Here is a 12,500-nt window from a genome sequence, read left to right on the forward strand (position 1 = left end):
AAAATAAATTTTTGTAATTTTTTTAATGTTAAAAACGTTAATAAACGTCATGTTTACGCATGGATTAAACATTGAAATAATTTTAAAACGCTTATTAAAAAAGTTGGTGTCGACCGTGGACTTAGAAAAATTTCGGGAAGTCCGATTCGCCTGCTGGAATTACCGCACGGGCTGGACACCTCGCTCCGACGAATCGGTTTTTTCCATTTTTTCCGAAAAATAAATTTTTGTAATTTTTTTAATGTTAAAAACGTTAATAAACGTCATGTTTACGCATGGATTAAACATTGAAATAATTTTAAAACGCTTATTTAAAAAAGTTGGTGTCGACCGTGGGACTTAGAAAAATTTCGGAAGTCCGATTCGCCTGCTGGAATTACCGCACGGGCTGGACACCTCGCTCCGACGAATCGGTTTTTTCCATTTTTTCCGAAAAATAAATTTTTGTAATTTTTTTTAATGTTAAAAACGTTAATAAACGTCATGTTTACGCATGGATTAAACATTGAAATAATTTAAAACGCTTATTAAAAAAGTTGGTGTCGACCGTGGGACTTAGAAAAATTTCGGGAAGTCCGATTCGCCTGCTGGAATTACCGCACGGGCTGGACACCTCGCTCCGACGAATCGGTTTTTCCATTTTTTCCGAAAAATAAATTTTTGTAATTTTTTTTAATGTTAAAAACGTTAATAAACGTCATGTTTACGCATGGATTAAACATTGAAATAATTTTAAAACGCTTATTAAAAAAGTTGGTGTCGACCGTGGGACTTAGAAAAATTTCGGGAAGTCCGATTCGCCTGCTGGAATTACCGCACGGGCTGGACACCTCGCTCGACGAATCGGTTTTTTCCATTTTTTCCGAAAAATAAATTTTGTAATTTTTTTTAATGTTAAAAACGTTAATAAACGTCATGTTACGCATGGATTAAACATTGAAATAATTTTAAAACGCTTATTAAAAAAGTTGGTGTCGACCGTGGGACTTAGAAAAATTTCGGGAAGTCCGATTCGCCTGCTGGAATTACCGCACGGGCTGGACACCTCGCTCCGACGAATCGGTTTTTTCCATTTTTTCCGAAAAATAAATTTTTGTAATTTTTTTTAATGTTAAAAACGTTAATAAACGTCATGTTTACGCATGGATTAAACATTGAAATAATTTTAAAACGCTTATTAAAAAAGTTGGTGTCGACCGTGGGACTTAGAAAAATTTCGGGAAGTCCGATTCGCCTGCTGGAATTACCGCACGGGCTGGACACCTCGCTCCGACGAATCGGTTTTTTCCATTTTTTTCGAAAAATAAATTTTTGTAATTTTTTTTAATGTTAAAAACGTTAATAAACGTCATGTTTACGCATGGATTAAACATTGAAATAATTTTAAAACGCTTATTAAAAAAGTTGGTGTCGACCGTGGGACTTAGAAAAATTTCGGGAAGTCCGATTCGCCTGCTGGAATTACCGCACGGGCTGGACACCTCGCTCCGACGAATCGGTTTTTTCCATTTTTTCCGAAAAATAAATTTTTGTAATTTTTTTTAATGTTAAAAACGTTAATAAACGTCATGTTTACGCATGGATTAAACATTGAAATAATTTTAAAACGCTTATTAAAAAAGTTGGTGTCGACCGTGGGACTTAGAAAAATTTCGGGAAGTCCGATTCGCCTGCTGGAATTACCGCACGGGCTGGACACCTCGCTCCGACGAATCGGTTTTTTCCATTTTTTCCGAAAAATAAATTTTTGTAATTTTTTTTAATGTTAAAAACGTTAATAAACGTCATGTTTACGCATGGATTAAACATTGAAATAATTTTAAAACGCTTATTAAAAAAGTTGGTGTCGACCGTGGGACTTAGAAAAATTTCGGGAAGTCCGATTCGCCTGCTGGAATTACCGCACGGGCTGGACACCTCGCTCCGACGAATCGGTTTTTTCCATTTTTTCCGAAAAATAAATTTTTGTAATTTTTTTTAATGTTAAAAACGTTAATAAACGTCATGTTTACGCATGGATTAAACATTGAAATAATTTTAAAACGCTTATTAAAAAAGTTGGTGTCGACCGTGGGACTTAGAAAAATTTCGGGAAGTCCGATTCGCCTGCTGGAATTACCGCACGGGCTGGACACCTCGCTCCGACGAATCGGTTTTTTCCATTTTTTCCGAAAAATAAATTTTTGTAATTTTTTTTAATGTTAAAAACGTTAATAAACGTCATGTTTACGCATGGATTAAACATTGAAATAATTTTAAAACGCTTATTAAAAAAGTTGGTGTCGACCGTGGGACTTAGAAAAATTTCGGGAAGTCCGATTCGCCTGCTGGAATTACCGCACGGGCTGGACACCTCGCTCCGACGAATCGGTTTTTTCCATTTTTTCCGAAAAATAAATTTTTGTAATTTTTTTTAATGTTAAAAACGTTAATAAACGTCATGTTTACGCATGGATTAAACATTGAAATAATTTTAAAACGCTTATTAAAAAAGTTGGTGTCGACCGTGGGACTTAGAAAAATTTCGGGAAGTCCGATTCGCCTGCTGGAATTACCGCACGGGCTGGACACCATCGCTCCGACGAATCGGTTTTTTCCATTTTTTCCGAAAAATAAATTTTTGTAATTTTTTTTAATGTTAAAAACGTTAATAAACGTCATGTTTACGCATGGATTAAACATTGAAATAATTTTAAAACGCTTATTAAAAAAGTTGGTGTCGACCGTGGGACTTAGAAAAATTTCGGGAAGTCCGATTCGCCTGCTGGAATTACCGCACGGGCTGGACACCTCGCTCCGACGAATCGGTTTTTTCCATTTTTTCCGAAAAATAAATTTTTGTAATTTTTTTTAATGTTAAAAACGTTAATAAACGTCATGTTTACGCATGGATTAAACATTGAAATAATTTTAAAACGCTTATTAAAAAAGTTGGTGTCGACCGTGGGACTTAGAAAAATTTCGGGAAGTCCGATTCGCCTGCTGGAATTACCGCACGGGCTGGACACCTCGCTCCGACGAATCGGTTTTTTCCATTTTTTCCGAAAAATAAATTTTTGTAATTTTTTTTAATGTTAAAAACGTTAATAAACGTCATGTTTACGCATGGATTAAACATTGAAATAATTTTAAAACGCTTATTAAAAAAGTTGGTGTCGACCGTGGGACTTAGAAAAATTTCGGGAAGTCCGATTCGCCTGCTGGAATTACCGCACGGGCTGGACACCTCGCTCCGACGAATCGGTTTTTTCCATTTTTTCCGAAAAATAAATTTTTGTAATTTTTTTTAATGTTAAAAACGTTAATAAACGTCATGTTTACGCATGGATTAAACATTGAAATAATTTTAAAACGCTTATTAAAAAAGTTGGTGTCGACCGTGGGACTTAGAAAAATTTCGGGAAGTCCGATTCGCCTGCTGGAATTACCGCACGGGCTGGACACCTCGCTCCGACGAATCGGTTTTTTCCATTTTTTCCGAAAAATAAATTTTTGTAATTTTTTTTAATGTTAAAAACGTTAATAAACGTCATGTTTACGCATGGATTAAACATTGAAATAATTTTAAAACGCTTATTAAAAAAGTTGGTGTCGACCGTGGGACTTAGAAAAATTTCGGGAAGTCCGATTCGCCTGCTGGAATTACCGCACGGGCTGGACACCTCGCTCCGACGAATCGGTTTTTTCCATTTTTTCCGAAAAATAAATTTTTGTAATTTTTTTTAATGTTAAAAACGTTAATAAACGTCATGTTTACGCATGGATTAAACATTGAAATAATTTTAAAACGCTTATTAAAAAAGTTGGTGTCGACCGTGGGACTTAGAAAAATTTCGGGAAGTCCGATTCGCCTGCTGGAATTACCGCACGGGCTGGACACCTCGCTCCGACGAATCGGTTTTTTCCATTTTTTCCGAAAAATAAATTTTTGTAATTTTTTTTAATGTTAAAAACGTTAATAAACGTCATGTTTACGCATGGATTAAACATTGAAATAATTTTAAAACGCTTATTAAAAAAGTTGGTGTCGACCGTGGGACTTAGAAAAATTTCGGGAAGTCCGATTCGCCTGCTGGAATTACCGCACGGGCTGGACACCTCGCTCCGACGAATCGGTTTTTTCCATTTTTTCCGAAAAATAAATTTTTGTAATTTTTTTTAATGTTAAAAACGTTAATAAACGTCATGTTTACGCATGGATTAAACATTGAAATAATTTTAAAACGCTTATTAAAAAAGTTGGTGTCGACCGTGGGACTTAGAAAAATTTCGGGAAGTCCGATTCGCCTGCTGGAATTACCGCACGGGCTGGACACCTCGCTCCGACGAATCGGTTTTTTCCATTTTTTCCGAAAAATAAATTTTTGTAATTTTTTTTAATGTTAAAAACGTTAATAAACGTCATGTTTACGCATGGATTAAACATTGAAATAATTTTAAAACGCTTATTAAAAAAGTTGGTGTCGACCGTGGGACTTAGAAAAATTTCGGGAAGTCCGATTCGCCTGCTGGAATTACCGCACGGGCTGGACACCTCGCTCCGACGAATCGGTTTTTTCCATTTTTTCCGAAAAATAAATTTTTGTAATTTTTTTTAATGTTAAAAACGTTAATAAACGTCATGTTTACGCATGGATTAAACATTGAAATAATTTTAAAACGCTTATTAAAAAAGTTGGTGTCGACCGTGGGACTTAGAAAAATTTCGGGAAGTCCGATTCGCCTGCTGGAATTACCGCACGGGCTGGACACCTCGCTCCGACGAATCGGTTTTTTCCATTTTTTCCGAAAAATAAATTTTTGTAATTTTTTTTAATGTTAAAAACGTTAATAAACGTCATGTTTACGCATGGATTAAACATTGAAATAATTTTAAAACGCTTATTAAAAAAGTTGGTGTCGACCGTGGGACTTAGAAAAATTTCGGGAAGTCCGATTCGCCTGCTGGAATTACCGCACGGGCTGGACACCTCGCTCCGACGAATCGGTTTTTTCCATTTTTTCCGAAAAATAAATTTTTGTAATTTTTTTTAATGTTAAAAACGTTAATAAACGTCATGTTTACGCATGGATTAAACATTGAAATAATTTTAAAACGCTTATTAAAAAAGTTGGTGTCGTTAAAAAAGTTGGTGTCGACCGTGGGACTTAGAAAAATTTCGGGAAGTCCGATTCGCCTGCTGGAATTACCGCACGGGCTGGACACCTCGCTCCGACGAATCGGTTTTTTCCATTTTTTCCGAAAAATAAATTTTTGTAATTTTTTTTAATGTTAAAAACGTTAATAAACGTCATGTTTACGCATGGATTAAACATTGAAATAATTTTAAAACGCTTATTAAAAAAGTTGGTGTCGACCGTGGGACTTAGAAAAATTTCGGGAAGTCCGATTCGCCTGCTGGAATTACCGCACGGGCTGGACACCTCGCTCCGACGAATCGGTTTTTTCCATTTTTTCCGAAAAATAAATTTTTGTAATTTTTTTTAATGTTAAAAACGTTAATAAACGTCATGTTTACGCATGGATTAAACATTGAAATAATTTTAAAACGCTTATTAAAAAAGTTGGTGTCGACCGTGGGACTTAGAAAAATTTCGGGAAGTCCGATTCGCCTGCTGGAATTACCGCACGGGCTGGACACCTCGCTCCGACGAATCGGTTTTTTCCATTTTTTCCGAAAAATAAATTTTTGTAATTTTTTTTAATGTTAAAAACGTTAATAAACGTCATGTTTACGCATGGATTAAACATTGAAATAATTTTAAAACGCTTATTAAAAAAGTTGGTGTCGACCGTGGGACTTAGAAAAATTTCGGGAAGTCCGATTCGCCTGCTGGAATTACCGCACGGGCTGGACACCTCGCTCCGACGAATCGGTTTTTTCCATTTTTTTCGAAAAATAAATTTTTGTAATTTTTTTTAATGTTAAAAACGTTAATAAACGTCATGTTTACGCATGGATTAAACATTGAAATAATTTTAAAACGCTTATTAAAAAAGTTGGTGTCGACCGTGGGACTTAGAAAAATTTCGGGAAGTCCGATTCGCCTGCTGGAATTACCGCACGGGCTGGACACCTCGCTCCGACGAATCGGTTTTTTCCATTTTTTCCGAAAAATAAATTTTTGTAATTTTTTTTAATGTTAAAAACGTTAATAAACGTCATGTTTACGCATGGATTAAACATTGAAATAATTTTAAAACGCTTATTAAAAAAGTTGGTGTCGACCGTGGGACTTAGAAAAATTTCGGGAAGTCCGATTCGCCTGCTGGAATTACCGCACGGGCTGGACACCTCGCTCCGACGAATCGGTTTTTTCCATTTTTTCCGAAAAATAAATTTTTGTAATTTTTTTTAATGTTAAAAACGTTAATAAACGTCATGTTTACGCATGGATTAAACATTGAAATAATTTTAAAACGCTTATTAAAAAAGTTGGTGTCGACCGTGGGACTTAGAAAAATTTCGGGAAGTCCGATTCGCCTGCTGGAATTACCGCACGGGCTGGACACCTCGCTCCGACGAATCGGTTTTTTCCATTTTTTCCGAAAAATAAATTTTTGTAATTTTTTTTAATGTTAAAAACGTTAATAAACGTCATGTTTACGCATGGATTAAACATTGAAATAATTTTAAAACGCTTATTAAAAAAGTTGGTGTCGACCGTGGGACTTAGAAAAATTTCGGGAAGTCCGATTCGCCTGCTGGAATTACCGCACGGGCTGGACACCTCGCTCCGACGAATCGGTTTTTTCCATTTTTTCCGAAAAATAAATTTTTGTAATTTTTTTTAATGTTAAAAACGTTAATAAACGTCATGTTTACGCATGGATTAAACATTGAAATAATTTTAAAACGCTTATTAAAAAAGTTGGTGTCGACCGTGGGACTTAGAAAAATTTCGGGAAGTCCGATTCGCCTGCTGGAATTACCGCACGGGCTGGACACCTCGCTCCGACGAATCGGTTTTTTCCATTTTTTCCGAAAAATAAATTTTTGTAATTTTTTTTAATGTTAAAAAACGTTAATAAACGTCATGTTTACGCATGGATTAAACATTGAAATAATTTTAAAACGCTTATTAAAAAAGTTGGTGTCGACCGTGGGACTTAGAAAAATTTCGGGAAGTCCGATTCGCCTGCTGGAATTACCGCACGGGCTGGACACCTCGCTCCGACGAATCGGTTTTTTCCATTTTTTCCGAAAAATAAATTTTTGTAATTTTTTTTAATGTTAAAAACGTTAATAAACGTCATGTTTACGCATGGATTAAACATTGAAATAATTTTAAAACGCTTATTAAAAAAGTTGGTGTCGACCGTGGGACTTAGAAAAATTTCGGGAAGTCCGATTCGCCTGCTGGAATTACCGCACGGGCTGGACACCTCGCTCCGACGAATCGGTTTTTTCCATTTTTTCCGAAAAATAAATTTTTGTAATTTTTTTTAATGTTAAAAACGTTAATAAACGTCATGTTTACGCATGGATTAAACATTGAAATAATTTTAAAACGCTTATTAAAAAAGTTGGTGTCGACCGTGGGACTTAGAAAAATTTCGGGAAGTCCGATTCGCCTGCTGGAATTACCGCACGGGCTGGACACCTCGCTCCGACGAATCGGTTTTTTCCATTTTTTCCGAAAAATAAATTTTTGTAATTTTTTTTAATGTTAAAAACGTTAATAAACGTCATGTTTACGCATGGATTAAACATTGAAATAATTTTAAAACGCTTATTAAAAAAGTTGGTGTCGACCGTGGGACTTAGAAAAATTTCGGGAAGTCCGATTCGCCTGCTGGAATTACCGCACGGGCTGGACACCTCGCTCCGACGAATCGGTTTTTTCCATTTTTTCCGAAAAATAAATTTTTGTAATTTTTGTTAATGTTAAAAACGTTAATAAACGTCATGTTTACGCATGGATTAAACATTGAAATAATTTTAAAACGCTTATTAAAAAAGTTGGTGTCGACCGTGGGACTTAGAAAAATTTCGGGAAGTCCGATTCGCCTGCTGGAATTACCGCACGGGCTGGACACCTCGCTCCGACGAATCGGTTTTTTCCATTTTTTCCGAAAAATAAATTTTTGTAATTTTTTTTAATGTTAAAAACGTTAATAAACGTCATGTTTACGCATGGATTAAACATTGAAATAATTTTAAAACGCTTATTAAAAAAGTTGGTGTCGACCGTGGGACTTAGAAAAATTTCGGGAAGTCCGATTCGCCTGCTGGAATTACCGCACGGGCTGGACACCTCGCTCCGACGAATCGGTTTTTTCCATTTTTTCCGAAAAATAAATTTTTGTAATTTTTTTTAATGTTAAAAACGTTAATAAACGTCATGTTTACGCATGGATTAAACATTGAAATAATTTTAAAACGCTTATTAAAAAAGTTGGTGTCGACCGTGGGACTTAGAAAAATTTCGGGAAGTCCGATTCGCCTGCTGGAATTACCGCACGGGCTGGACACCTCGCTCCGACGAATCGGTTTTTTCCATTTTTTCCGAAAAATAAATTTTTGTAATTTTTTTTAATGTTAAAAACGTTAATAAACGTCATGTTTACGCATGGATTAACATTGAAATAATTTTAAAACGCTTATTAAAAAAGTTGGTGTCGACCGTGGGACTTAGAAAAATTTCGGGAAGTCCGATTCGCCTGCTGGAATTACCGCACGGGCTGGACACCTCGCTCCGACGAATCGGTTTTTTCCATTTTTTCCGAAAAATAAATTTTTGTAATTTTTTTTAATGTTAAAAACGTTAATAAACGTCATGTTTACGCATGGATTAAACATTGAAATAATTTTAAAACGCTTATTAAAAAAGTTGGTGTCGACCGTGGGACTTAGAAAAATTTCGGGAAGTCCGATTCGCCTGCTGGAATTACCGCACGGGCTGGACACCTCGCTCCGACGAATCGGTTTTTTCCATTTTTTCCGAAAAATAAATTTTTGTAATTTTTTTTAATGTTAAAAACGTTAATAAACGTCATGTTTACGCATGGATTAAACATTGAAATAATTTTAAAACGCTTATTAAAAAAGTTGGTGTCGACCGTGGGACTTAGAAAAATTTCGGGAAGTCCGATTCGCCTGCTGGAATTACCGCACGGGCTGGACACCTCGCTCCGACGAATCGGTTTTTTCCATTTTTTCCGAAAAATAAATTTTTGTAATTTTTTTTAATGTTAAAAACGTTAATAAACGTCATGTTTACGCATGGATTAAACATTGAAATAATTTTAAAACGCTTATTAAAAAAGTTGGTGTCGACCGTGGGACTTAGAAAAATTTCGGGAAGTCCGATTCGCCTGCTGGAATTACCGCACGGGCTGGACACCTCGCTCCGACGAATCGGTTTTTTCCATTTTTTCCGAAAAATAAATTTTTGTAATTTTTTTTAATGTTAAAAACGTTAATAAACGTCATGTTTACGCATGGATTAAACATTGAAATAATTTTAAAACGCTTATTAAAAAAGTTGGTGTCGACCGTGGGACTTAGAAAAATTTCGGGAAGTCCGATTCGCCTGCTGGAATTACCGCACGGGCTGGACACCTCGCTCCGACGAATCGGTTTTTTCCATTTTTTCCGAAAAATAAATTTTTGTAATTTTTTTTAATGTTAAAAACGTTAATAAACGTCATGTTTACGCATGGATTAAACATTGAAATAATTTTAAAACGCTTATTAAAAAAGTTGGTGTCGACCGTGGGACTTAGAAAAATTTCGGGAAGTCCGATTCGCCTGCTGGAATTACCGCACGGGCTGGACACCTCGCTCCGACGAATCGGTTTTTTCCATTTTTTCCGAAAAATAAATTTTTGTAATTTTTTTTAATGTTAAAAACGTTAATAAACGTCATGTTTACGCATGGATTAAACATTGAAATAATTTTAAAACGCTTATTAAAAAAGTTGGTGTCGACCGTGGGACTTAGAAAAATTTCGGGAAGTCCGATTCGCCTGCTGGAATTACCGCACGGGCTGGACACCTCGCTCCGACGAATCGGTTTTTTCCATTTTTTCCGAAAAATAAATTTTTGTAATTTTTTTTAATGTTAAAAACGTTAATAAACGTCATGTTTACGCATGGATTAAACATTGAAATAATTTTAAAACGCTTATTAAAAAAGTTGGTGTCGACCGTGGGACTTAGAAAAATTTCGGGAAGTCCGATTCGCCTGCTGGAATTACCGCACGGGCTGGACACCTCGCTCCGACGAATCGGTTTTTTCCATTTTTTCCGAAAAATAAATTTTTGTAATTTTTTTTAATGTTAAAAACGTTAATAAACGTCATGTTTACGCATGGATTAAACATTGAAATAATTTTAAAACGCTTATTAAAAAAGTTGGTGTCGACCGTGGGACTTAGAAAAATTTCGGGAAGTCCGATTCGCCTGCTGGAATTACCGCACGGGCTGGACACCTCGCTCCGACGAATCGGTTTTTTCCATTTTTTCCGAAAAATAAATTTTTGTAATTTTTTTTAATGTTAAAAACGTTAATAAACGTCATGTTTACGCATGGATTAAACATTGAAATAATTTTAAAACGCTTATTAAAAAAGTTGGTGTCGACCGTGGGACTTAGAAAAATTTCGGGAAGTCCGATTCGCCTGCTGGAATTACCGCACGGGCTGGACACCTCGCTCCGACGAATCGGTTTTTTCCATTTTTTTTGAAAAATAAATTTTTGTAATTTTTTTTAATGTTAAAAACGTTAATAAACGTCATGTTTACGCATGGATTAAACATTGAAATAATTTTAAAACGCTTATTAAAAAAGTTGGTGTCGACCGTGGGACTTAGAAAAATTTCGGGAAGTCCGATTCGCCTGCTGGAATTACCGCACGGGCTGGACACCTCGCTCCGACGAATCGGTTTTTTCCATTTTTTTTGAAAAATAAATTTTTGTAATTTTTTTTAATGTTAAAAACGTTAATAAACGTCATGTTTACGCATGGATTAAACATTGAAATAATTTTAAAACGCTTATTAAAAAAGTTTACTCTTGACCGTGGGGACTTAGAAAAATTCCGGCTTGCACGGATTCGACCACTCTGTTTTTCGGAGTTTCTGAGAAAAATAAATTTTTGTAATTTTTTTCATTATGATTTCTGAGTTCTCCCAGTAGTTTAATGTAAGGATTAAGCATTTAAAAATTTTTAAATCGAATATTAAAAAAGTTTACTCTTGCAATTTTTGGAAAAAAAAAATTCTAAAAAATTTTTCTTTCGGTGGAAACTAACGTTTAATATGTACAATAACGATTTATCGAATAAAAATCGTATGTTAATATATGTTCGAATCGACCATAGTTTCAGCGGCTAAGTACCAGCAGCCCGGCCGGTTGGTCTGTACGCGCGGCAGTTTACCACCATAAGCGCCCGTGCTGAGCGGCCGGCGCCGCGGTCGTCGCGGCCGCCCGTTTGGTTACTATAAGAGAGCACGTCGGTTCGAGCGGACCGGTCGGCGCAGCGGCGGGCGAGCGGCTATTCTACGATCTCGGTCGAGAAGCAGTCGTTCAGCTCCTCGAGGTCCATTCCTCGACTGTTCTGTACCGCGTTCCGTTGCGAATTTTTCTCTACACAGCATGACCACGGGTCGGTGTCTCAGACCGAATGGCCCTTATGTGGTAAGCCCAGAATGTTGGGTTGGATACAACGTATATTCGTTATACTTGTACGACTCTCACATCAACTCTCAGAAACCCAAAAGGGGTTTTCTATCCGAGCGAAAATATATTTTTCGTATACAAAAATTTAATGGCAAAGACCAAACGAAATACTACACACAAAAAGGGGCGACGAACAAAAATTGTTCGAATGAAATATAATATATACATATAAAATTGAGGTGTCCTAAGAGAGAAATACATAAACTAAGAGGTATATATTATAAGAAATATATATTATTTCTGGGCAAAGAAGAGAGAACGAAAAGAAGAGTATGATCTTTAACGCGAGGGCCTCGACATGGGTACGCCTAGCATGGTTCGCGCTTTCTCGATATGTCCAGCATGTTAACGTACGCGGTCTTCGGACTTCGTGCGTTATGTCCGTGCTTACACGATGGAGAGCGCTCGAGCATACGTGCTTACAAACCTGAAAGTCGATGTGACATCCGAGATTCTTTTTCTTCTAAAAAGATCTCGGAGAGATACACGGGAGAGTTTGAAATTTTTGGAGGTCCTCCTGATGTATATGCGCGGATATACCCATGTGGTAATTCGTGCGGAGTTGGTAATCTAATAGTGGAGCGAAATTTACCAACTCGAAAGAGAAGAGAGAAGAGAGTAGAGAGAAGAGAGAGGAGAAAGAGAACTGTCTTAAAGACGAGAAAAAGTATCGTCGATCCGACTCTTAAGGGGAGAGAGTCGGCGACTAAGATATATATATACATACATATTTTTGCTTCGTATGATGAAAATTTACTCGAAGCTCCCTGGTTGATCCTGCCAGTAGTCATATGCTTGTCTCAAAGATTAAG

At 36.3% G+C, this 12,500-nt stretch overlaps 1 non-coding gene across 1 annotated transcript in view; it reads left to right on the forward strand.

Moving 5' to 3' along the window:
- Positions 1-12,452: 12,452 nt before the first annotated feature.
- LOC143175990 (small subunit ribosomal RNA) overlaps positions 12,453-12,500 on the forward strand; it is a 1,921-nt gene continuing 1,873 nt past the window's right edge. The window contains exon 1 of the ribosomal RNA XR_013000613.1: positions 12,453-12,500. This exon is cut by the window's right edge and continues 1,873 nt beyond it. This is a non-coding gene — a ribosomal RNA (small subunit ribosomal RNA).

Source organism: Nomia melanderi, unplaced genomic scaffold (genome assembly GCF_051020985.1).
Source record: "Nomia melanderi isolate GNS246 unplaced genomic scaffold, iyNomMela1 scaffold0294, whole genome shotgun sequence".
Classification (NCBI taxonomy): Eukaryota; Metazoa; Arthropoda; class Insecta; order Hymenoptera; family Halictidae; genus Nomia; species Nomia melanderi.